The 26,805-nt window shown below is 39.2% G+C and overlaps 1 long non-coding RNA gene across 1 annotated transcript in view; it reads left to right on the top strand.

Moving 5' to 3' along the window:
- The first annotated feature begins 3,399 nt into the window (after positions 1-3,399).
- Positions 3,400-26,805, top strand: part of LOC148320042 (uncharacterized) — a 33,443-nt gene continuing 10,037 nt past the window's right edge. The window contains exons 1-2 of the long non-coding RNA XR_015839626.1: positions 3,400-3,563; positions 15,895-15,972. This is a non-coding gene — a long non-coding RNA (uncharacterized LOC148320042). The remainder of the gene's footprint in view (positions 3,564-15,894; positions 15,973-26,805) is intronic.

A 26,805-nucleotide genomic window follows, 5' to 3' on the forward strand; every position in this document is an offset into this window, starting at 1 on the left:
AGCCTGATTCACAAAGGTTAGCACTCAGCCCAATATTATCCCTTTTGTCTAGCCACGGATGACACGCGTGTTAAGTGGACGAGGCCGTGTGGCTCAACCGTAACAGAAAGTGGGCGCTATACAGCTTAACTGTACAAAAGTTCAATGACGTCTGCCAATGTTCAGTTATTACAAGGTTCATTAAACAAAGACGAGAATGTTTTGTTGTTAGCTGATACACCCTTTAGACCAGCACATGAGGGGTGACTTGGGGGCCAAAAGGGGGCTCTTACTGTACCTGGCCATGAAGGAGATGTCAAAGTCAGAAGTAAAGCCAAAACAGCTGCCCCTTCGAAAATGAATCATTCTGACAAGGGGATGCACTCATACTACTTATTATTCTGACCATGTACAATTAGTCTACTTGAGTATGCTCCGATATCATGTAGCGATACTTGATCTTGTAATTAGGATTTTAAAAAGTAACATACACACACACACAAACTATTTTTCAACATGGCAAACGTTTCTGTCAAATCTTCTCTTTATATATATTTTTTTTATTTCTAACTCTGAAAACTGCATCATAAGACAATTAGCTCTGTGTGTTGATTGCAAAATAAAGTCAGTTTAAAGGAACACAAGAGTACCTCTTGAGAATACCACAATTTAGAAAAGCAAACTGACACCTATACTGGTTACGGTTTTCCATATGATTTACTTCTTTTTCTTTATATTTAGGATGCCCTTTTTCCTCAAAAGCACAAGTATTTAGTACATCTTTTTATATGCAAATTCTTCTTATGCCTTTTAATTGGCATAATAATTGATGATTAATATGACAAATAACACTGGTAAACTCAGACGCAAGTAAACGTTTCTAGATTGTTTAGTTTTTTTTTGCACTTATTCAGGATCGGGCCTCCTTTTTTATTTTAAGTCAATCTTTAAATGAAAAAAAATTCAAAAACTTTTTAAAAAATCTGAAAAAAAAGCAAAGACATTTTTTTTAAATCAGCGTCAAAAATAATTGAATAAAATAAAATTTGCTGTTGACCAGTTCAATTAATAAGCACTAATTATTACACAGTATAGTATTATAATTATCATACTTACTTAAATCAATTAATACAACCACGCTGGTCAAGTTCTGGGACTATCAAATGTAATTTATGCTTTTTAGTTGCAATTCCTTCCCTATTTTCTGCAATGCAAGTTTGTATTTATTAAGAGGAAAACTTTTCACGACTACTACTACTACATTAGTTTCCCCTCCCAATAAAAAGTACCCCCCCCCAAAAAAATGAAATATTAACTATTCTAATAATGAATTATGATAAGAATTTTTAAAAAAATCTCAAAAGAAGAGAACACCATTTTACAAATAAAACACCCTTCGTATAATCTAGTGTCACAATGTTATCTTCGTATAAGACATAATATCAACATCAAGGTGCTGTTTTAGGGTTGCAAATAAAAACTTTCCGTTTTAGGTTCATGTCAATCAATGTAACGCTAAACCTTCAAAATAACTCTTGCTCGTTTAATCTTGTCAAACGTCACGAGCAGAATTGCCAAATGTTAAAAAAAAAAAAAAAAAAAAAAAAAAAAACGACTCCATCTTTTGGACATTAAATGCAGTAAATACCTAACAGCTGCACATGCTCATTTCAACTATTTAGCTTTTAATGAAACATGTCACATAAGTCATGCGAGACCTCCGAGGTCTCCCGCTGCTGTTGCCTCGCTGTACACGAGACACACACACAGTCGCTGAGTTTTAAATCAAGAGGGATTTTCTGGGCTGAGCTGTGCTGGGCCCTCCTTCGGACGGAGTAGACGTGCGCTGTTGGAAGGGGATGAATCAGACTATTATTAATTATCCAGCATGCAGGTCAGTGGCGCCATAAACAACCGTCAACTGACAGATTGTAACCAGAAAAACAAGGTTTGGAAGCCTGTGGATTCTGTGGCTAACGGGATAAAATAGCATTAAAGGAATACTACAACACCCGACTATGTGCTTTCCAACATGTTTTTTTTTAATATAGACTCTGTTGAGGAAGAAGAATGTGATGCCAATTAAACCTTCTTTGAAATGTCAAAATGTTCATGTCTTGAGGCCACACAAATTGTCGTAATTTGACCTAAAACATGAGTGAACAATTACACAGATTAATACATTTTTACATTTTTTTTTTTTAATTAGAGATGTAGGTAAAATATCTGGATTATTTTTTGTGCTGATTCACAATAAAATATGTCATATATTAATGTAGTAATTTTACATTTTTAACATAAAATCAAAACACATTTTCCACAATTCAACATCTCAAATATTTTAGGGACGCATGAAGCCATCTCTGGCAGAGCTAGAATTTTTTTCCTTGGGGGGTCATTGGATATCGGAGGGGGTCTACAGCTACAGATCAATTATCTTTTCAGCGTACCCAACCTGAGAAACAAAAAAACATTGAGACTACAGTATGTGAATTCCTCAGAGGAGAGTCTGAGCCAAGATTGGAACCAAAAACCTGTGAGGGAGACATACTAATCAATGCTGCACCGTGCTACTGATGATTAAACTGTAAAAAATATTACTTTACTCAACTTTCCGTACGGGGCATTTTTAAATCGATCTATCACTATAAACCAGGGGTGGACAAACTTTTTGATTGGTGGGCCACAATGGGTTCTAAAATTTAACAGAGGGGCCGGGACCAGGAGCAGATGGATGGAGTGTTTTGGTAACCTCACTTCATCAGAGAAAAAAGAAATGCATTTAATTTTAAATGAAAATGAACAAAAGCATTACCACAAAATATCGGTCTTTGACACACCACAATATTTAGAAAAACAAAACATTAACAAGGTTTATTCATTTAATTTTTTTCAAGTTCGACGGGCCGGATTAAAACGTTTAACGGGCCGCATGTGGCCCCCCGGCCGTAGTTTGCCCACGCCTGCTATAAACAGTAAAAATCAGACATACAAAATCAAAGACAACTTAAAACATTCAAATCATAACGAAAACAGTGAACCCCTTAAAAAACAACAACAATTCCAGTTGTCATGATGAGTCAAAAGTTATAGAGTAAATCACTAAAACAATCAAAAAGGGATACTGTCATGATCTGTATTTGTGGTTTTTGGTTTACTAATTAGTGTCATGTTTTTTCTTTGTGTTTGGTGTGCCTCGTCATGTTCGTCATGTTCACAATGTGTCCACCTGTGTTCGACCAATCAGATCCTTCCAACCCTCTGCGTCTTGTCCAGGTGCTCCTCGTTGTCTCGTCAATTTGTTTGTATTTAGTTCCCTGTTTTCTTTCAGTTCTTGTTGGTGCATTTACCTTGTCAGTGTCCACGTCAAGTTGTCCACCTGCCCGTCTTGCTCTTTTTTTCTTGTTAAGTCAAGTCCTTGTGTTTTGTTGCTCCCCGTTGTTTTGTACTTTTATGATTTTATTTATTTATTTATTTTTTTCATTTTAGTAAATACCAGTTAAGTTTCCCCGTGCTCGCTTCCCTGTCTTTTTGGCTCCTCCTCTTCCTCCACCTCCACGAACAGCCTGACAGATACCGAGTGGGTGAGCTGCTTTTAATTTTTCTCTGAAAACAAAAACATCCTAAAGCTATACAATATATCAATTTGGCTTGACTATAGGTTGACTAAAATCAAATTTGTTTAGTCCAGCGTCACAAAAATGACAGGTTGCACATTCCATTGTATTGGGGTCAAACAATGTTGGCCTCCATGACAAATGTATACTTTTTATTTCCCGAAAAAAACTTCTTAATGACATCAGAACACCGACGTCGCGTTGGTGTTGCTTCAAACCGAACACGGGAGTGATCTGGTTTTGTTCCCCCGCCTTTTCCACCACCAACAAGGCAAACAGAAACATTTCGGGTCATCAAAGAGCAGCCCTAGGGCCCAAAATATATCACACAAGCCACCATCACTGATTAGACATGAACTTTGTGGGCACAATGCTTAAAAGTGGGGAGGCTAATATATCCTTAAAGTGACAAAATTGTCAGCAGCTCTGAGAGCGTTGCACTGTACGAGGCAAATAAACCTCGAAATCCTCGTGTTGACTCAGCTCAGGTCCTGATTTGTATGCCTGCTTATGGTCAGCACAAACCCAAATATATTTTTAATGTCTGATCTCGGTTTTGATGGCAGCAGAGCCGCCACATGGGCATCCACGACACATTCGGCAATTTGTTTCAAATAAAATAAACGCATAATTCCATCCATTTCGCTCGTCAGGTCTCCTGTGTTACGCATATTTAGTGATGGATTATGAAAGTTTTTTTAATCAGGAAAGAGGATGCCTTTTGGTCTAAACATTGACGCAGCATTTTAAAAGGCTTGCGGCCTTACGAGCAGTCGGGGGAGAAAGAGTTTACTTTTATTTTAGTCTTCCGCCGCACGGTCTCAGTCTCACCACAGCGGGACAGTGGGAGCGTTTCACGGGAGGACTGCACTGTCCAGTCAAAATGATTCTAGCAGAGCCGAAGAGAAACAGACTTAAAATATTCATTGCCTGATCAAATCTTGAGTTGAAATACTTTTTTATTGGATTCATTTGTTTTGACTGAAAATGACGTAGTGTAAAATATGTGACATTTTAAAAAAATATAATAATTAAATTCCATTAAGTGCAAGTAACTCAGCTCTGTGATTGGCTGGCAATCACCTTTTGCTCCAAAGACATTTGAGATGGACTCCAGCTCCCTGCAACACTGAATAGGATACGTTAGAAGATGCATGATAGAAACTATTAGTATTCTGTATTCCATTTTGGAAGTAGACTGCCCATTGCAAACACCGTAGTAAATACTTTTCTAAAATATACCGTACAAAATTCGTATCGGATCGCATTTGATTCTTCAAAGGCCGTATTTAGTAGTCAACTTGAATTACGCAAACGCAACAAATGGCCAACTCCTGTGAAAAAGAAATGTATAACCAGAGTGAACTGGCAAGCAGCGTCCATAGCAAACAAATCCAGCAGAGAGTAGACGGATTCAACCAAAAATAATAAGAACATTGTAACGCTTGTGGGTTTATGAATAAACGAGAGCACATCTTAGACTGACTACTAAGTGGCTTTAAATAATGGAAATATTCTAATCATGCTTCCGCTGACCATTCGAAAACTAAAATGTGAAGTTTGGGGTATTCAGAGTGCACAGTTCAAGCACGAGCTGCTGATTGGTTTCGAATTGTTGAACGTGAATTCAGTGTTGCTAATTTATTTTATTATTCAATTAAATATAAACATGACTGACTGTCATTTCTTGGTCACTCAAATGTATATTTTTTAAAGGGAACATGATAAGGAAAATGTACCTTTTATTGTGTGTAGATATTTTTTGGGCCAGCCCTGCTAAAATAACAACAACAAAAAAACAGACCTGCATGGTTTGGTTTTTACGCTGGGGACATCAGCAAGACCAGCACAAAACAAAAAAAACATTATTCCTTCATGTTATTATTCCCCCAAAATTCTAAACGCATTTGAAAATGTCATGTTTTAGCAATTATGTTTATTGTAATAAAAACTTGCCTGTCAGATTCACAAAGTAAATTAACAGTCAAATTGTTCATGCCTGTGTTAGTAAACACAATTCGTTTCAAATGAACTGGCTGGTTCAAATTAGCAGTGGAAAGTCGACACTCATATGTTTTGAAGGAAGATCTGAAACTCGAGTGAGATAATTTCTTCCATTATTGGAATCAAGGCCTTGGCTACACTCACACATTCTTCATTTTTTTTTTTTTATCTTTATTTCCAGACTATCAAATGAAAACAAATTGTCATGGCTCAACAACTTGAGACCAATAGGTGGTGATACATGGTTAATTACAGAGATAATAATAATAATAATAATAATTACATTATTATGATTAATATTATTATTATTATTGAGTCACTCAAGTTTAATTTATTGTTTCAAATCAGGGATTCATTTATTTAATAATAATTTTGATACTTTAAAATGAAAATGCAATTTTTAAAATTTTTTTTTTTTTAGGTTCGCAGCTAGTCGGGGACGTCTGATTGACGATCGCTTCACTTCCAAGCTTACCCAGTAAGTGAGGAGGTAAACTGAATTTTCTTTCAAAATATTTTATTAAAATCCATATTAAGGTCCCGGAATGTGTAACACATTATTAGACTCAGTAACTGTAATATTACAAAAAAAATTACTTTATATTACTGTACTGTTTTTTCAAGTTACCCCCAACAACGGTAATACTCATTCAGATCAACTGTCAATCAATTCTGAACTCAAACTCATCAGATGCAAATCTTTCGATTTCGCAACTACTCGACGGCTGTTTCTCGAGTGCCAACTGCAACCAAATGAAATGACTGGGCTGTGTATTCGCAGCCTTGCTGTGGTTCGGATATGGAGCATATCATCATATTTAAGCATCCATCCTTGGGGTAAGTGACATGCAGTGCGTTCATATGGAACAGATGTCAAAACAGCTGGCACCTTTACTGCTCGTTAATGAGTGCAGGACTCTCATATGATTTTCATTCGGCGTGGTTGTGAAACAATTCGTACTTATTCTTGGATATCGCTGTTTGACCAGCAGGGTTGGGTGGTGGTTAGTACGTACGTTTTAGGTCCAACCTCGGCTTGCTCTCCTCATGTTTGCGTTGTTACTCCGGATTTTGACTTGACTGAAGTTCATTTGAAGACTCTAAACCAGACCTGGGCAAAGTTGGGCCAGGGGGCCCGCATCCGGCCTAGCCACAGTTTCTGTCTGGCTTTGAGAGCGACCATGAAGTCAAAATAAAACATGGAGGTTGTGCTTTTATTTTATGTGAACACACATTGGTACCCGAGAGGTAGCGAGCATGAGTAGGACTTGTGTTTTTTGCTGTATTTTGGGACTTTTTTTTTTATTTTTCCAATAAAGAAATGAGCAAAAATGAGAAAAGTTGTCCCAATGTTAGCAGCATCCTTATTTCTTGCGCGGTGGAGGGCCAAGAGAATTTGGCGCGATAATACCGAAGGCAAATATACACTTTCATGGATATTATTATAAGTTATTATTGCATTATTATACATCCCTGTCAGTAATATCTTAGTTCCACTTGTCTATTTATCTCTTGGTGCATAAAATATTAATTTAAAATGTATAAAGATGTCATTTTTATGACAGAAAGCCTGAGTAGCAACCACTGCAAGGTCACTGTCGAAATAATTCGTTATTAATGATTAGTATTAAAATTTGAGGGCCTAAATATGAACAAAACTTGGCAGACGCAACTTTTCACCAGGCCCGATTCTGGCAACGTGTCATAAATCACTGGCAGGTTAAAGTTGTCTTGCCGCTGATTACGCTGAGGTCAAGCTTATACTTATAGTGGCCCCCAAAACCATCTTTCAGGGACACCATTTCTTGAATATAGAACTTTTGAAGCCCCTGCCAAAACCATCGCTTTTTTTAAGCTACAGAAATTTCGCAGACTTTCAGATCAACGCCAGACGAGACCTGAGATCGGCCCAGATTCAAACTAGTCAGCAAAAAAAAGGTCAGATTTGGAATTTGCTGAAGTTTTTTGTGTTGCTATTTTAGCATTTCCACAACTGTGGTTTGTATTTTATTATATATCTTATCTATCCCGCTTTATGTTGGAATCTTGCTGAATCTTGTTTTTAATTGTCTCATTTCTCTGTTCAGCGCAATAGTTTTGTTTTATGTATGTTTCTAGAAATAAACTTGCTTTGTCTTTAATGTTTGTTGGTCACCATGTTCCCTGCAATTGACCAGTGCAGGTTGCAACGTGCCACTTTAAAAATCAATCTGGGATTATCACCAGCTCACCTGCGACCCTAATTAGGACAAGCACGACAGAAATAGGATGGATGGTTGAATAGATTACTGCTAAAAAAAAAGAGAGAGAGAGAGAGAGATAAGCAGGCCTTTAAAAGCAATCATTCAAGAGAAGGCATTGCGTTGCAGATTTGGAAAGGAAAGTTTCATGATCAGTGTCTGGTCACCATTTTTTTTTTTAATTGCTGACAGTGTGTCATAAATTCAGTGAGCAAATTATGCAAATTAAACAAGACAAAGAAACCATTGTTTCCTGTCAAGTTGTTGTAAAAAAAGAATGAATGAATCACACTTTAGGGAGCCTTTCATGAGTTTACTCACAATTTGTGAATGGGAGAAAATAATCCCCATGTGGTTTTCACACGTCCATTGTGCCAAAGCTTCATTTGAAAAGCAGTGACTGCATTTTTAATCCACGGTCGCTGAGAGCCCAGATTGAGCCCAAGGTGATAAAGCTCTTTCAGGGCTAACGACGAGCCACAGCAGGTACCTGACCCGTCCATTTCCCTGTAATAAAGCCCAATTTACAGTCAGCTCCCCTGATGCTTCAAAGTGAAGCCAGGCCACCCCTGGAAAGGGTCAGAGCCGCCGAGAAACGCAAACGCTACGAGACTTTGGAGATTCTTGACCGCTTGACTGTCTGGTCATCGTCATCTGTCTCTCTGTAAATGGCACCTGTAACGTATGCCGCGCTGTTGGCTCTCGTGTTCTGATGGTCAAGATACTAAGGAGACATGAGGTGCTCCACGGGTCAAGGATTTGAGGTCAGGGGGGGCTGTATTGATGTAGCTGACCCCTGACCTCTTGTCTCAAGAGGAGGGTGGGGTGCCATTCAGCTCCTGGCAGCATGTGTCCACCGACTGACCCGAAAGCAAAGTCCTGCCATGGCCAAAGGTCTTCATCACCTACGTTTGCACAATGAACCCGAGTGCAGGGAGCCTCCTATTATGTCGCGGTTCCTCACATGGCCTCTCCACTCGGGGCGTGGTTTAGTGCACTCACTTTGCACCTTTGGGACAAAATAAACACTTTGTCATTGGTACTGGGGAAGAAAAGAAAAAAAAAAAACTTTGTGAGGCCTTTGACTTTGACGAACCCGGGAGGAAATGCCAGACGCAACATTGTGTGCCTTTGGGGTAAAGCTGGTTGCTATGGCGATTGTGATTTTTGTCCACAAGGGATTTACAGGGTGTCTTGCGGATTTCTGTGATTGCGTTGTTTCTGTCGTAAGAATTTTTAGTAGTACATGTTACTTTGAGTGGCAAAATGGCATGATTGTGTGACAATGACGCCAATTTGTAACGTCGCACTCGTCACAGTTCGAAACATTCAAGCTTACATTCCGTTTCCTAGTTGATGTGCAACTGGTTAAAGTGAAACCAAAGGGCTATAAAAATTTGGCAAGACTCTTAATGCCAGGGGTCACCAACTCCAGTCCTCGAGGGGCCACTGTCCCGCAGGTTTTAGATGTTTCCCACCACCAACACTCCAGATTCAAATGCTCATCAGCAAGCTCTGCAGAAGTCTGATAACAATCCGGATCAAGCGAGTCTGTTGTGTTGGAGGAGGGAAACATTTAAATTATGCAGAATAGAGCTCCTCAAGAACTGGAGTTGGTTTTAACCACAGCTGTACTGACAACCTGGTAACCCATTTCGTAGAAGCTTTAAATTATCAGTAAGGGGCAACACCTCAACACAATGCATAACAGGGTGATAGTTTAGCTATCTCAACCAATTTTTTTTTTTTTTTTTTTTTTTTTTTTAGAGAAAAAAAAAATGCTCTCTCCTGACCAGGAAGGTCACGTCCTTCCAGAATCACAGCATACCTTATGGAATGTGAAATTGAGAGATAAACAGTGAAAGTGAGACAATAAAAAAAAGGAGAAAAAAAAAGGAGGCAATCGAAGGCCGCACAGATAGCAGAGCTGCGGTGTATTTTGGAAACAAAGGCTGGGTCCATGTTGGATATGGTGTATTTTGACTTGTCAGTTTGGACAGCACACAGCTTGGGATGGTGTACAAGGTTAGAGATTATTGAAATGTTTGAGCTTTCTGTCAGCTGCAGGGCCGTGTTGAGTCTTTTAAGTAGCTAGGTAAAAGAAGCTCATGGAACAAATTACGCCAGGATTCGGATAGCGAGCCATTTGGAAAATAGACACTCATGCTGTAACGCTGAGGTACCTTGAGATACAAGTGGAATTTGTTCTGTGACCATGCTTGTAACTTCAAATGTTCATATCTCAAATGTCCTTTCCCCATTGGAATGAATAGAAATGCCATTAATCAGTTCCTCACCCAAAATATTTGTAAGATGTACTTGGCAACTCCAAACATTTTAAAAAAAAAAAAATGTTCTCTCTGTTTGTGGAAAATTAGTTACACAACAAGATGCACCTTGCTTTTGATTTGAAAATGACATCACAGTTGCTGAGCACTCAGATAACAACCAATCACAACTCACCTGTTTTCTGAGTTTGGTCATTCACAAGCTGAGCCGTGATCGGTCATTATCTGAGCCCTGAGGGACTGCGATGTCAAAAACAGTAATGACATCATTAAGTAAGATTTCGATTTAAAACACTGCATCGATTAAAATGGTCATTGTGCTTCTGGTGTGCTTGCCTCGGCCACCTGGGGGCAGTATAATTCCAGTATTATAATAATTAGGCACCAAAGTTTGTTGTTCTATGCCGAGGATAAAGAATATAACACTGAGTTCTGTTATAGTATGTCTACATTTGTGCTCAAACAGTTGAAGCCATGCAACATAGATGCTATTGAGAATTGCCATTAAGCTAACTGACTGAAATTCTTGGCTAATTTAAATACACAGCGTAATTTAGGTTGACTGTAAGTGAGAGTGGCAATTAACTTAAACTTCGAAGCGACTTTTTTAAAGAAAAAATCTTTTGCTTACTTTGAACTGAGATGAGTCACTGTCTCAAAAACAGTCATCGCATCTCAAGTCTAGCTAGAAAGTCAAAGCAAAAAAAAATGGCCAAACAGCTTAATCCCCCCCCAAAAAAAAAAAAAAAAATCAAAACTTGAGTTATTCATATCTTAAAGCTCCACTGTACACAGTTTATAATGCCAAATATTTTAAGGCACTACATTTGGAGCCAATCTATAATTAAGGGAGAAAAACAAAACATTTTTACCAGGCTAATGGCTTCACAGCTGTGTCTCAGTAAGAAATGACCTCAAAGTGAAAGATGACGTCAGCGGACTGATAGCCGTCTGCTCTTTCTTTTGTGCAAACTAATTCTCCTGAATTCTTTAATGTTCGTCAGGGCCAAAGGCAATGTCTTTGCAGACAAGCCACAAGACCTGATGGATTAAGTCCGGTGACAGATGCTTACATTTTCAGTGCATCTTTGTGTTGTGAATGACGGCTTGCTGGCACGTTGCGCAAAGTCTGATTAAAGGAAGTTATACAAATCACCGCTGACTGTCAGTTCTGGGTGTTCTGCTCGGAAAAGCCAACAATAGTCTCGATAATATGTCAAACAATAGGTGAAAGCACTGGAAAGTTGAACAGATGGAAGCTCAACGTATAGTATCTCATATCTGTCACAGACTAAATAAACAAATGACTTTAAATACTCAAAGTAGTTCATATTTGTGACAGAAATGAATCTTTTTTTTTTTTTTTTAATATCTATATGTATAATGGAGTTGCATGAACTTTTTAGCTTTAAACACTCCGGAGACCTTAAAATCTTTTCTTCTTGTAATTTATTATAAAGATATCATTGTTGCAGCTGTTGCTAGAAAACTAAAACAGCTTGCAAACTCTGGAACCAAAGTATTTCTCCCAGGCGTCTTCAACAGAGCAAACGATTTTACACACAAGCTATACAGTAGGCCTATACAGTAAGTCACTGTCACCAGGTCCCGGGGCGCCTCGGAACCAATAGATCAGCGGTGGACATGACAAAGGAACAAATGACTTCCAGACATTCCGAGTATTCGTTCCAAAGTAGACAGACCATCTGGAGGTTGATTGCCCATTTGCGGGACCTGAAAATATGTAACACCAGAACTAGAACTGCACGTAGACCTTTCGTGTAGGACAAAGTGGGTACCAAGTGTCACACATGGGAAGGACGGGCTAAAATTATTTGATTGGTGGGCCACAAAGGGTTCTAAAATTTGACAGATGCGCCGGAAAAAAAAAATACATTTAATTTTAAATGAAAGTGAACAAAATCATGACAACAATATATGTCTTTGAAAAACCACAGTATTTAGCAAATAAAACATTCACAAGGTGTATTCATTTAATTTTTTTCAAGGCCGGATTAAAACGTTTAATGGGCCGCACGTGGCCCCCGGGCCGTAGTTTGCCCACGCCTGCTCGAAAGGATAAAGAACTCGCACCAACATTTGGTGTAAATAAGTTACTATAATTTATCCGCATTTTTTACAGTGGGGAACATGCGACATGCATGTTTGACACGTGTGAGTTTTACATAGCGTAACGTTTGTCTTCAGCTTGACATTCGGAAATGTGACCCATTTTGTTGTTAATTGTTAGGAGGGCACCACAACGCACAAAAAGTTCCCTCGGAATCTCACGGAAGGGCGAGGCCATCCTCGTGGGTCATCCTGAGCGCCACAGTTTTCGCCATTATAGCAGCTGGGCCTTCACCCTAATCCCGCCACGATGGGGAGGGGGGAAAAAGGACAGCTCAGGGAGCCTCTGTAAAGGCCAGAAACTCCCTGCAGGGACAAGACTCCAATAAAACCTCTTTGTTCCCCATGAGTGCGAGATCTCCGGTCCCCATCAAGGACTAACTGGGTTTTTTTTAAGAGAAGCCAAATATCCCGTGGCTGCTTGCGCCACAAGCTCTTTGTTGGAGGCGTATAGATTTCTCAATCAAAATATATTCAACAGAGGAATGCTCACTTGAAATAATCGTCTTTCCTTTGGTTTATTAGCTTCATGATTTTGATGAACATGATCATGACTTATATTGATGCCGTTCCAGCAAAAACCCGGATTAAAAACACATCCTATTTGTATTGAAATCTCAGCGCATGTTATTTTAAATGAAATTGGCATTCATTTTAAATGGAATTCAGTACATGTTCAAAAGAGAAGGGTGCCAATGAGAAGTTTTCTTTGAGCGGCAGTTCCAAATCCGTTAAAACCCTTCTTATACCACGAGAGAATTCTGGCAAATTGTGATATTAAATCAAGTTTGAATAAAAATGGTAGGAAAATTATTGTATCAGTAATACATTCATCTCACTTTCAGAACAACTTAAATTGCAATTGAGTATACAAGTCACCTTTTTTTTTTTTTCCATTCCGAAGAGATCTGCAATATAAGTGGTCTGGGTTTCAACATGAACACGTTTCCAATCAGTACTTCCGCCTTTTGGACGTACTTGTAAAATTTGAGAGGAATATTATGTGCCAGCATGAGTTATATCAATATTTGTTCTACTGCTAAGTGCTGCGTGCGTCTCTGCGATAAAACGTCCGCAGTCAGACGGGTAAATTAACCATGAATATGCTCATCGATATAATTTTCATGTTGATGTATCTTCAACTGACGCTAACTTTTGTTAATGATTCGTCACATGACTGTGTTTACGTCTATTGGATACTTCAGCATAAGAGGCTGGCCAGGCCGACAAAAGAACAACGGAGCAAGTAAATATTTGATCATTCTTTCTTCTCTGCTGTGTCTGGTTGTCAATACGAGTTGAGGCTGAGATGCTCAAAATGGCGTTGTGACCCATAAACGGCATTTAACAGAATTTAATGGAGCTAGAACAATTCTTACGTGAGGGAAGTGGTCCCCAACCACAGGGTGGAGGCCCACTTTGGACCTGGCTGCAGCGGGGTGCATAGATGGAATAAAAAAAATCAAAAAAAAAAACTTGCAGTTGACGCTTGTCAAGACGTTGTCTGTAACACACTAGCTATAGCAAAATGAGTAATGATAGCACGTACGAAGCCCGCTCATCACATAGAGCAGCGAGCGCCATGCCCCCTGCTTGGATGTTAATTTACAGATCTGAAAGAGATTAAAAGTCCTTCGTACTTTGTTTCATTATTTTTATTTATTTTTTTTTTTTTTACAAATTCGCAATTATTTGTTTTCGGATAAATTAAGTACAATTTGCGATGATCCCATACACGGAACGCAGGTTATTATTTAAAAAAGAGACAAATCAACATATCACAGAATAAGTGACACGCAATTATAAAAACTAAATATTTTTGCAATATTTACAGAATTAACAGTGCATGCATACCTTTATGTTCCTGACGGGGTGGAATGCTCTCAAAGTTCATATTTCAACAAACAAAAATTATTTTAATGCTTCGGCTCGATCAGTAAAAGTTCCTTAAGGTTAAACATGCCTTGTACCTGATATAGTCATAAAAACACATAAATGTATGATATATATATTTATTTAATTTTAATTAATTAATTTATTTTTATTTATTTTTATTATTTTTTTTATTATTATTGTTCAGGCATTGAAAAGTTACCAATAGCCAGGAATGCGCTCTCTAACTGGTAACTTTGTAACCCATTTCGTGGTACTGTTAACTCACCAGTATGGTTAGTTTTTATCCCTTGTTGGATCAAAATCTTGACCCAAAATGCTTGGGTCAAATCCTCAACCCAGTGCGCTCGGTATAAATAACCTAGAACTGGCTTGATCACTTTTAACGCAGCCCTTTTGTTAGCTATCACCTGATTTGGATTACTTAGACCCAGCAGTTTTAAGAACACTCAAAGGAAGAGCAATCCAATCCTAATTTGGATGCAGAAGTTTCATATCCCGCCCCCACTACATGGTTAGTTTTATAAGTCACTCAAATCAAATCAAGAAGTAAGTGATCATCAGGTGATATTGGCAATTACGTAGCAGCGTTTCATTGTTTTAACAGGCAGCATGCAGGCGGGAGGGCAACCAAAAGGATTAGAGTCGGAGGCCTGTGTTGTCCGAAAAGTGGAAAATGCAAGGTCAGTAGAGCAGAGCAAAGAAAAGCTGAGGTCAAACACAAAGAGGAGCCAGCACATGGCGATAAGTCAGAAAAACAAGAAAACACCATCATAAAAAGTCATATCTCACAATAGCACTCAAGTTTGTTTTATGATTTGAACATATCAGGGTTTTGATTTGTGAAGTAACTGAGTCCTCCTGGCTGGAAGGAGTCAGCCAGAGGAGGCTGGGGCAAAGGTGCTCATAAATCATCTGGCCTGGCCGTGGCTGCTCTGACACATTGCTCAGGCATGTGGAGAAGGAGGAAGTCCACTCGTTTGATTCGGTGGTATTTTTACTCCTTGTAGGACCGAGCCGCTTTTTCTGCCTCATTGGGCTTCTTGAGCGGCAGCGGCGGCTCTGGAGGTGGTAATTGATTTTGGCAGGGGAGATTTTGCATACAGTTTGAGTAACATGGAAATGGAGCTCAGCTTCATGCTTGATATGGCCATTAAAAGGATCAGTGCCATTTCAATAGCAGAGAATCGAGAGATGGACTCCAGGTTTGCGTTTGGCTGCGTCTTTTGGATGATTTAATTTCTCATCCGAACACAGCCCACTGACGGGCCTGATAGTCGACACGAGGATTGAATATTGTCTATCGAGAAAAGATGTTAGATTTCACAACCGCCGGGTTCACATTTTGTGAAACATTAATGATTTTGTTTGATTTTACATTGTACGACGAATGAAAACGACATATTTTTGTATGTTGGATTTTGAAGTAAACATTTTTTATACAGTGGTCAATTTACATTTTTTTTTTACACAGATTGATGTCCATGTGGCATATTTAGAAAAGAAGCTCAGAAGGTCATTGTGTCTTTGTGATGCTGCTCCATGTGTGTTAAAGTAGACGTTGTTTAAATCTTCATATTTACCGTAGCATTGACGCTAATATAAATAGCCTGTCTATGGCATTGAATATTATATGATAGCATTGCACAAATGCATGTTTATGTATATGGTTTGCTTGAATATTTTGGTGTTTAAATACGCACTTTTTTAATTCTGTTATGTATTTTCATTTTGTTTTTGCAGTCAGCTGCAACAGGGAATGACTTTTCTTTGACAAACTGCAGATGAAAGACACATGGACATTTGCCTCGTGTGTGAAAAGTAGGTTATTTTAAATTTTAATATGTTTTTAAGTGTGGAGATGTATTTCGTGTTTCAACACGGCAAAGGTCCACATTCACTGTCATTGATTTCAATGTGGAATGCCGTCAATTTTCAATTTGTCCAGCCATTCAACAAGTTATTTTCTGTTTTGTTTTGTTTTTCGCAAAAAATGAGGTAGACTAGAAACACTGTAAAATCAAAAGATCATCATAAGTTGACTGTAAGGTATGTTTCGAACTTTAATATTCTAAACAGGAATACAAGTGATTAAAAAAATAAATAAATAAATACATTTAAAAAAGGGTAAGCCCATGGTTATAATTGGAATACTCCATAAATGAGTTTTCAACTTGAATGACAAGGAGGAGTTGAGTTGCAGATATATTTTATTTATTTTTTTTTTTTTTTAATTAACCGTCAGGATTTTTGAGTGACCTTAATGTGTCTTCTAGCAGCAGAGTCATCACTTAATTTGTAGTTGAAGCCATCATGCTCGCGAACCTCCACCATGGCAACTTCTCAGGCATATTATACATCTTGGCCAAAGTTATTAAACAGAACAAATCAAATGCGTTCTAGAATTTTGAATATGAACGTGTTTTTGACATGACACACCTGCACCTTAAGTGGAATTCAGCCCCTCCCAAAACTGTAACTGCATATTCTCCTCTATGAAATCAGCGACAATTCTATCCCTTTGACCTTAGCTTGTGGCAGTTACAGACGTTCAACATGCACGAAAACAGGTAATGAAGCGCTTGTAACACAGACATTAAATAGTTCCTCTCGTCCAGGGCCAGCGATGATTAAAGCAAAATGGCGAGCAGGGTCGCTCATGTGGGAACCATCTCGTTTGCCGCTTTCATTTGTAGGGTCAAAGCCTCTCCACTGAGTCAGGGACACCGGAAAATGCTGACGTTCATTTTACTATCCCCAAACGACCGTCACAAGGGAAAGTGTCCGGCAAAACTCTATTGTGTGCTCCGAAGGAAAATGTTTTACAAATAAAATCCTGGAATGTCTAATTCTAATCAAATTACAAGAGATGAAGGAACTTTCACAGCTTTGAATGTGGAGTGACGTGAGTGGGAGCACGCATGGATAGAGACGAGGATTTCAAAGTATTCTAATGCATTTGTAATAATCTCCATCCCTCTGTTCTTGAGTGTGTGCAAACCTTGACCACGGAATTGAAAGAGTGCGCTAGAGTGGCCACTCAATTGAAATTGAAAAGAATTTCCATTCTTTGAAACACCTCTCATGCAATCCCACCACCCAAAAGGCACAAATTCCAAATCTGGCAAAGCTTCCAAGATAGATGGAAAGTCATATCTGTGAAATATAACAAGGATGACAGATTCGGGATTCGCGCCACAGTCCTCATCAAAGAGACTTCAGAAAGTAAAAACCAGATATGGATGGACACGCAGCTGCACCTCGTTGAGAAAGTGAGTTGATTTAATCTGAGTTAAACATGATCTAATTTCAAGCAAATCTGGCTCTTGTGTGGCAGCACAACCTGAGACACTGAAACTGATAAGGAAAGGGAATGTTTGAGGAGCCTGAGGGGCAAAATTCCCCTCTTGTTTTCCAAGATGGTCAAATGTTAACAAACATTCTAAACAAATTTGTTTGATGGCCTTATTAATCATGTATTTTTAATTGTTATACTGTGCAAAATGTGTATTAATGGAGAGAATGACGACATTAATATTCAGATGATGATAATAAAGAAATAATGTTGTGATCAGTTAAGCCACTCCCCCCCTCGTTTGGATGAATTATCCGGAATGTCTTTCATTGCGTGTTGATTGGCCACATATCAGAAAACAAAATATCTATAATTTGTTTCCCTCGAGCTCGTTTTGCCTTGACACGAAGACTATCCCTATTTCATTCTTCTCTTCGTCGGCAAAGAACCGTCTCCACGTCAACACAAAAGAAGCTCGAGGAGAAACAAATTTCAGTCGTATTTTGTTTCCCAACTTGTGTTAAAAAAACACATAATAAAGAAATACAACAGATAAAGGCTTATTTTCCCTTCTGCAATTTCCAATTTTTGAACTAAAAACAGGAGTCAGCGACACTGCCACCTAGTGGACAGAGGAAGGATGGCATCATAACGTTTCTCGTTGGAATGAGAAACTATCCCTAGGACGAGAAACTTTCTCGTTCTAATGCGAAAGATATTTCACTTTAGGGCCTCCGTAGAATTCTAAACATATTCAGCGTATTCCATTCCAATGTCTTTTATAAAGAATGTTTGAAAATGTGTATCCAAACGAGATGTTCCACGAAAGGGAGACCTGGTATCTCGGTTCTCATAGCTCTGACTAGCCATGGTCAAATACCTCTGACCCAGTGTCCAACTCAGAAGCAGTAATTGTGCCACGCTGGCACGAAAGACATCAGGAAATCCCCCCCCCCCCCCCCCAACAATGCGCCCGCCACACTGGAATGCTGGCATTTCGCTGGTACGCCGATCGCTCAGTGTAGTCAAGCTTGTGATACACAGAGGAATGCTGGCTGCCGACTTGAAGTGAAAGGAGGAGCAGGCGTGGCGAGTCCGTGACGTTATGACGTGGCGATGGGCTGCCAAGGTTACAACACGCTTGCCGAGGGGACGGAGGGGTCAGCAGTCAGTGTGCTCGCGCTAATCCCCAGTTGGCAGGCTGAAGAGAAGCGCGAGGGCCTCCACGCTCAGGAGGCCGTCCATCACTGCAAAGTGCTCTGTGTCCGTGCTGTCAAATGTACTTAGGAAGTGAGGGGTGCTATGCTTAAGTATGTGATAAGAGGCTCATAATGCACAAGTCACGTTTTACGCATGACTTTTTCATAAGAAAATACATCTTTTATAAAATAAGAAACATTTCAGAAAAATTCCTCATATTGGCCTAATAAGTTCTATACTGCGTTTGTCATCAAGCTGTCGTCACAGATGTTATGCCGCAAAGCCAGGTATCTGCCTCTGCAATCTATGTATGCTAACGGCTGCTGACAGCTCTGAATTGTGCGGCACGCTCTGCCGAACCAGGATCGTGACGCGAAATCTGGAGGGAATCCATTTGGGTTGGAATGCACAGCGATCAAACCTTCAAGGCAAAGACTTTGGTTTCAACACGGCGGAAGGAGAAATGGAAAGGGAAAGGAGCAGCACAAGGAAATCGCGGTTCACACAACTTCATCTTTATTAAGCGACGCTTGACACTCTGGTCTCGAGCAAGTGAGTGCAGAATGTAATACTAAACGGTACGCATGGCAAAAAAAATAAATAAATTCCAGTACACTGGACTCATTTGTCAGAGATGTGAGATTTGGTTCCAAAGTTTTTAAAGTGCCAATGAAAAATTAATAACATACGCAAAAAAAGGACCAACATTAAATGTAAATCCTGTCTTGTTCCCAGCCAGTTCAGTGGTGACTTTGACTTTGACTCTTTATTATGTAGGGCGCTCATTGAAATACTTTCAAAACAAATTTATTTTATTTCTTTTTGCTATCTATGTATTTTTATTTGCTATTTTTAACTAACTCATTTGCTGCCAGCCCAGATAAAATAAATGTACTTTTTGGCGTCTATATCCGTCAATGGCAGTGAATGAGTCGATTTTCGGTAAAACTTGAACTAAAGTGTAAACTTGACAAGATCATCAACAGTTAACATTTTTATTTCCCCGGAAAGAATGTTTCACCACATGCAGCATTTTGCTCCAAGCCAATGCAAATTCTCTTGCCGGTTGCAGGTTTCTTTTGCGGCTTTTATACTTGGCTCACTAACTCGTACTGATGAATGCAAACGCACACACGGCTTCATAATACAAAGCCGCCTAACAAGACTGCTGCTGTCACTCAGCTGGGCCCCCTCCACAAAATCACACAAGGCTTTTGAAAGGACAAATGTTTGTTTCCCTCTGCAGAATTAATGAGGGCATCAGTTAGTTGCCGCCTCCTGCCTGAGCAACAGAATGCACCCCTGCTCCTTCTCTGCCTGGGCTTGAAAGTGAGGAGTAAATATTAGCAGTGGAACTATTTATAAAGAGCTGGAAATGCGCAGCCCACACTGGGGCAATGAAAGGGGCAGCGGGGGTAATGAGGAGAAATGAGGAGAGAAAAGGTCCACGGGCAGAACAAGTGCAATTTGTGTGGTAATTGCTTTAATGCGTCACACCTACTTGCTCCTTGTAATGGTCCTCCTCTTATACACCCTCAAGTAAAGGTTGGCGGAACATGAATGGCGCCCATTAGACATTCAGAAAATCACTCTGTGGAAAATGTCTAGTTTTGAGTAACTCTTAAAATTTATTCCCCCCTACATCGACTTTTGTTTACTGCCAGAGAATTAGATACAGTTTGACCACACTGAAACTGAGTTCCCCGAGTACATGTGGTTTGTGTGATGAAGTCACTTCAATGTGTTCACGGTGGAGTTGATCATGTTTCAACCAGCCCACGCAAGAGGTCCAAGAATGTTGATTTGTTCTTATCCGTGACAGAATAGATGAGCGGGATAAAACAAAGATGAAGTGAGTATTTTGTCGATCAGATTGAGATTGTCATTTTATTCATTGTGAGCAAGGCAAATGTCACGAAAAATGATCGATCCATTATTATTTAATTGTTTCAAATGTTTTTATTGGTTATTAGGACCCCGCCCGAAATTAAGTGGCACTATATTATCAGACACTATCATTAGAGGATAGTGTAACGATATGCTCATCCTCTCTTTACTGATTTATCCGTTCATTTTCAATTAAGTTAGGGCTGTTATCAATCGAAATTCTATTACGATTGTGATCATTTCACTCAACAATTACAAAATTGTCATAATCATAAAAAAGATTAATAAATACAGCATGTATTATATATAAATGACATTGTTAAACTAGTACCATATTCTCCAGACTATAAGCCCTACTTTTTTCCTAGATTTTGAAACGTGCGGCTAATACAACAGTGCGGCTTTTCTGTGGATTTTTAGTAGCTCTATGGTTCAGAAAATAAGCTAAATAAATCTAGCTTTTTTTTTTTTCTCCTCCCCCTCTTGGGTCTGTTCTGTTCTAATTTTTTTGTTTGTTTTATACATAAAAAAAAAAATCGTTTTAATAATCGTGATTTCAATTATCACTAAAATCAAAATCAAAAGTGGCGCCTGTTTAATTTTCCGTAGCAGTTAATACATTGGCATATTTTTTTTCACTTTGTGACACATATCGTAGATTTTGTTTGGATGCTATCAAAACAGAAGAAAAGGTGATTCATATACAGTATCGCCATTGCGCACGTCACCACTCCGAAATCAGTTTAGCGCTGCAAACAGTGCTAATCACGCGTAATGACTTTGCTGTCTGCCCTTCCCGTTTAGACCACTGCCAAATAAATTGTATTACCTCACTCGGGCTGAGAAATATGGAAACCATTAAACGGGACGGTGGGGGGAGGTATCAGTGCCTCTGGCTAACAATCAAAATCACTCTTATGTCGAGTCGACTCTATGACAAAAAAAATATATATATATAAAAATTAGAAGCAAGTGACTACATATTCACAGGCACATATATTTGAGTGTACATGAGCCATTTTGCTGCGGAACGTCTACTCTGACGTGCTTGAGTTGTTGCGAGGAAAAAATGATTTGGAATTTCATTTGGACAACTTCAGAGAAGCTTTAATCAGACTTGGGGATTTGGGCTGTTAAAGCCACCCTTCTATATGTCTGCAGCTGCGGCTGTGGAAGGAAGTGGAGAAGCTATTTTAGCACTTGAGCTTGAGCTCGTCAGCATGTTCCCGTGCTCAACCTGAGTTGTCGGGGTTATCCAAATACTGAAACAAGGCTGAATGGTGATCACATGATGCACACTAAAAGAAACAAGAGGAAATAAAATGAATCTGACATTCAACATTGTGAGCAAACTGACAATGGGAACCAATTATTTATAAGCAATAAACAAGAGCCAACATCTGTTCTTAATGGATCGATGTACCTTACAGTATATGGAAAAACTGATTTACTGCAATAACATATTTGTTGTCCAAAAAGTGGAACGCAAAAGGCTTAGTAGTACACAAATCATGCACAGCAGTTAATTAAGACAGAGCAGCACAAGAAAGCTGAGGTTCCCCAATGTTGGTCCCATGCAGCTCATAAAATCCATCCATTGGTTCTCAGATGCATAAAAACGTCAATAAATGTAATTGCAACAAACATCTGCAACTCATTGCATGATTGAAAATCTGAAAAATATGTTCAAAATATGTAAAAATGTTCTGAACTGTTTTTTAAATGGGATATGAAATCTTTTGTAACGTCTTCTCTATTTTTTTTTTACACCACTATATTTTCTAGGTGCTATTTTCAATCCATTCTTCTGTACGTGACAAGTTCGGCAGCACATGTAGTTAAGCTTACGGCCCAACTGATGAATCAGCTGACAGAATTAATCGGCCAATATCCGCAAATATAAAATGGTATTCATTTTTTTTTAAAACAGTCACATAACGTATGACAACAATAATGACATTCCCGCCACACAAAAAAAATCAACCAAAAAATGGCAAATTTTTGTTTTCTGTGTTGTAAAATTAAACAAATACTAACAGTCATTGTTAATCAAAACATTGTTGTTTAGAGTGTTTACTTTTTATTACATTTCATTATTGATTTTTTTATTTATTTTTTTTTTAATTAATCATTCTGCCAATTATCGAAACGTCAACAAAAAATCTGTATCGGTTAGGCACTGGTTAAGTGCTAAATTCATCCCATCATAGCTGTTTTTTTCTGGCTTTAAATAACATTGAAAAGTGAAAAATGACGTTCCATTATTTCAATTTTTTGCACTCTGGAAATTATTTACAACCCATTTTGAGAAACTAAACAATATTGAGTTATTCAATACCCAGAAGTCTTTTCTTCCTAATACAATGTCATGCCAACTATTCAGCTGGTTAAAAATCACTTGGCGTCAAAATGTAACCCAGTTATGAGTGATTTTGGGCTTAACTGACCCTCCTAACAGTTACAGTCAAGAAAAAGGCTTTCACGCCGGGTGGTGAAAGGCTAAGGCAATCGGCCTGATGCCTGAAGTGATGAGCGGTCGGCGTTTGGGGGCAAGCCGCTCCATTTATCAAATCATCACACTCGATCGCAACGCACCTCAGAGCATTTATCATCATCCGACTGTCAGGCTCGAGAGAGTGGTGAAAATCCTCTGGGTGATACTATCTCCGGATACGGCTAGCTTTAGCAGCATTAAAGTCCGCTAACAGATGTAGACTGCACTTTAAGACCAGCGTCTTCCAAAAATGTTCTTTAAGCACTTTGGTTGCTTTCTTCTCTCTTTGAATTACACGCTGATGTTGACATAGTTGAACTCAGCCAGACATTCCCTTTGCCGTTACTCTCAGAGTTTATCCTCTCTCAGTGTGTTAGCCGTTCTTCTCGCTGGCTTTGTTAGCTTCTCTACTAAGGGAGCAGACCGTTGGCCTCCCTGCCTCCCCCCTAGTCCAAAACAGATTTACTGTGATTACCCAGACCAGTGTTTACTTTTCCCAGCGTACTTAACTCTCTATTTCTTTTATTCAAATTAATTCAAACCCTCTCATTCTTTTCCTTGGCTATTTTCATCCATCTTGATGATCCCTCATTGCGACTGTGCAAAGAGGTCACTGAAGCGGTCTGAAAATGACGTTTTGAATTAAAAAAATAAAAAAATAAATCATGCGAGATTTGGTTTCTTTAAGATAAAGTATTTCTTCTTCAATAGATTGTGAGCATCAAAAACCAGAAATGACTTCAGGTCAGTTTCACAGAACACGGTAAAGATACAGCATGAAAACTTGGATTGGTTGAATTGGCTCAGAGCAAATGTTTGAAGTTGTCCACTGTGCTGACATTGGATTTGAATTATTTTTCAATGTTAGACCAAATAAATAATGCAACAAGTAAGCAAAATAGCAGCAGAACTGTTCTCATCTTCATACACCTTGATTAAACGAATAAAGCTAAAAAAAAAAAGCTGTTTAATTGTCAAAAATAATTTTAAAAAAACGTTGGTAAAACCAAATAAAAATAAAATAAAATTACTCGCCATTTGGTGATGCGGTGCTTAGGCAGAGCGAACCCAAAAGAGCGGATAGCTCAAAGCATCATGTCTCGCTTTTAACATTCTCAACTGTCATAATACCGTGAGTCATTTAATAAATGTGCTGAGAGAGGATTACTGCAGAATATATCAGGACATTGAAAACAATGAATACAAAACAACCAGAAATACTTGTCCTTAAACGACAACAATGTCTCCATAAACTGAAAAGATGTTTGACGTACGTAGAAGTTGAACATAAAAGCAAAATTTGAAAGCGATCCAAATCCGTTAAGGCCTTCAAAGCAGCTGTGACAGCTTTTGCCCATCAAACCAAGCTTGTTCCTCGTCCTTATTATGTGCAGTTTGCAGCAAATGCCAAATGACGATAGGCACGATAGTAGAAGAAACTTCGGTATGTGTATCGTCCAGCTCTACGGATAGGTCATAAAGCAAAAGATAAAGGAATTCCCAAATTATTATTGTTTTTTTTTATTTGGATACCACAAAGTAAATAATCGTAACAAAAACTTCAATGTCCTCATTTGACCTGACTGAGTTTGTGAAAGCTTGCATTAGAGGACACCGTCGCTTTTATTTAAAGAGATTTTGCCCTCTACAAATAGCAGAATAATTCTAATACCTTTACATTCTCTCAGCGATCGCTGACCCAATTCATTCCCGTGTGCGCTGTAAACTCCTGCTAGTGTCGCGTTCTGTTCCTTAGACAACTGTTGGTTTGTTGAATGTTAGTTTTTTTTTTGTTTTTTTTTCAGAAACGTGCATGCTTTGCATCATTTGCTATCTCCCGGCAACACTCTTAAGAACACACACACACACACACACACACAAGTAAAACAAAAAAAGGGCCTTCAACAGCACATACTGCCGGGATCCTATTTAAAGGCTTGAGGGTGAGGGTGAGAGTGCGGGGGGGGGGGGGGGGCGGGGTCTACAAAAGTCCATTTACAGTACGGGTCAGTACATCTGAATGCCTTTACTACTCCAGCCAAATTCTTTGTCTCGCTCATTCACAGCAAGTTATCTCGAGCGCTCCCAGCACAAAGGCAATTGGTATTATATTGTCCAGGCTGACATTAACCCGCTGATATTTTCACTGCTGTCCATTAACATCCTTTTTAGCTTCTCTATTACCGGCCAATTCCCACAGAACAAGAGGTCACATCGACCATGAAGACATACTTGGGGACTGTCAAACAAAGATATGTCGAAAGAATATAAGTAAAGCGCTGATTAATCCTATTTTTTTTTTTCTACTTTGTTTTGTCTTCGTTCTGGTCAAAAACTGAGCTTTACAAGCCAGATGAGGGTTGGTCTATCCGGTTGTATTTTACCTGATCCCGGGCTAAATGGCAGCCCATTCATGTCTCGGTGACTCAGACAGCTGCTCTTCCGCTCAGCTCCAGCTTTGTGTTAACAGACACAAAAATGAAGGAATGTGGAGCAAATTAATGTTAACAACCTGGATTGTTATGTTTGCGCAAGCAGTCCTCAACGTGAAGTATTGCGTGGAGCGCGTTGGAGGGAGCTCGGGTTAGTCTGAGGTGAAATGAATAGTTGCACGGCTTAATGATAACAATGGTTGCTCAGAGGGTCACCTGACCAGGGTCGCTATAAAAACAGGTCCGACTTAAATGCCCCGAGTGTCATGCTTGGAGCTGGTAGCGATGCGTTTTGTAAGAATTTAGAAATATTTGCCTTCAATGCGGCGGCATCACAAAATAATGCTTGCGGAGTTATTCATCGAGGAACAGCGCAACGGTTGGATCTCAAAGTGTGACCTTAGCAGTGCTTGACTTTAAACCCTCCACTGTATTTATATTCCTCATCAAGGTTCAAGTACTTATGTGTGTATAGAAAAGATTTTGCAAAGGCATACAGTACGTAAACTTATCGTCTCTACCGAGGAATGCCAGTGACTGAAGAGTCGTGGTTGCTGTTGACAGACAAGCCTATGTGCAGACTCCTTTAGACCCTCACTCACCTGCACACAATCAGATTCCACCCCCCCCCGCCAAACCGGAATACCACAGTACACTGCATACGACCCCCACTGCCCGTTTCTGTTTTTGGAACACTGGGATCCATCCGTCCATTTTCTGTACCACTTGTCTTCATTAGGAATAGCTGGAGCACATCCCAGTTGCCCCCTTTTTTTTTTTTTTTAATGCAAAAAGCAAGATACACCCTGGAAAGGCTGCCACCTAATCACAGGGCACATATGAACAAACAACCGTTCAGTCTAGTGTATGGGCCATTGAGAGTATTCAGTTAGCGATTTGGGAGAGCCGGAGAAAGTCTGAGTTCTGGAAGAAACCCAACCCAAGCACAGGGAGAACATGCAAATTCCACACAATCAAGCCAAAACGGAGATTTGAACCGTGAACCTCAGAACTGTTGGGCAGATTTGCTGAATACTCGTCTACCATCCTTCTTAACTTTTATACGACAACATCCATTTACTGGACCAGGACCTCCTATAATGGATTGTTATGCATCCTTTTCCTCCATTTTCGGGCCTTGCGCAAGTTTAGTACAACCAAAGTGTTCATGGGTGGAGTTTTCTTTCTCCCGGTATTTTCCAAGACGTTTGGAAAAGGGGGTTTGCGCTTTGTGGGAGTGAACACAGCCATGCTAATTGTTTCTCCTTGGTTGCACCCGTCGCAGAAGCCAACTGGTAAAATAAATGCAGAGGATTCTTAGCTTACAATCAATTTCTGTTTTTTTT

Source organism: Idiotropiscis lumnitzeri, chromosome 17, assembly GCF_059441095.1.
Source record: "Idiotropiscis lumnitzeri isolate Australia: NSW breed Sydney's pygmy pipehorse chromosome 17, RoL_Ilum_1.0, whole genome shotgun sequence".
Lineage (NCBI taxonomy): Eukaryota > Metazoa > Chordata > Actinopteri > Syngnathiformes > Syngnathidae > Idiotropiscis > Idiotropiscis lumnitzeri.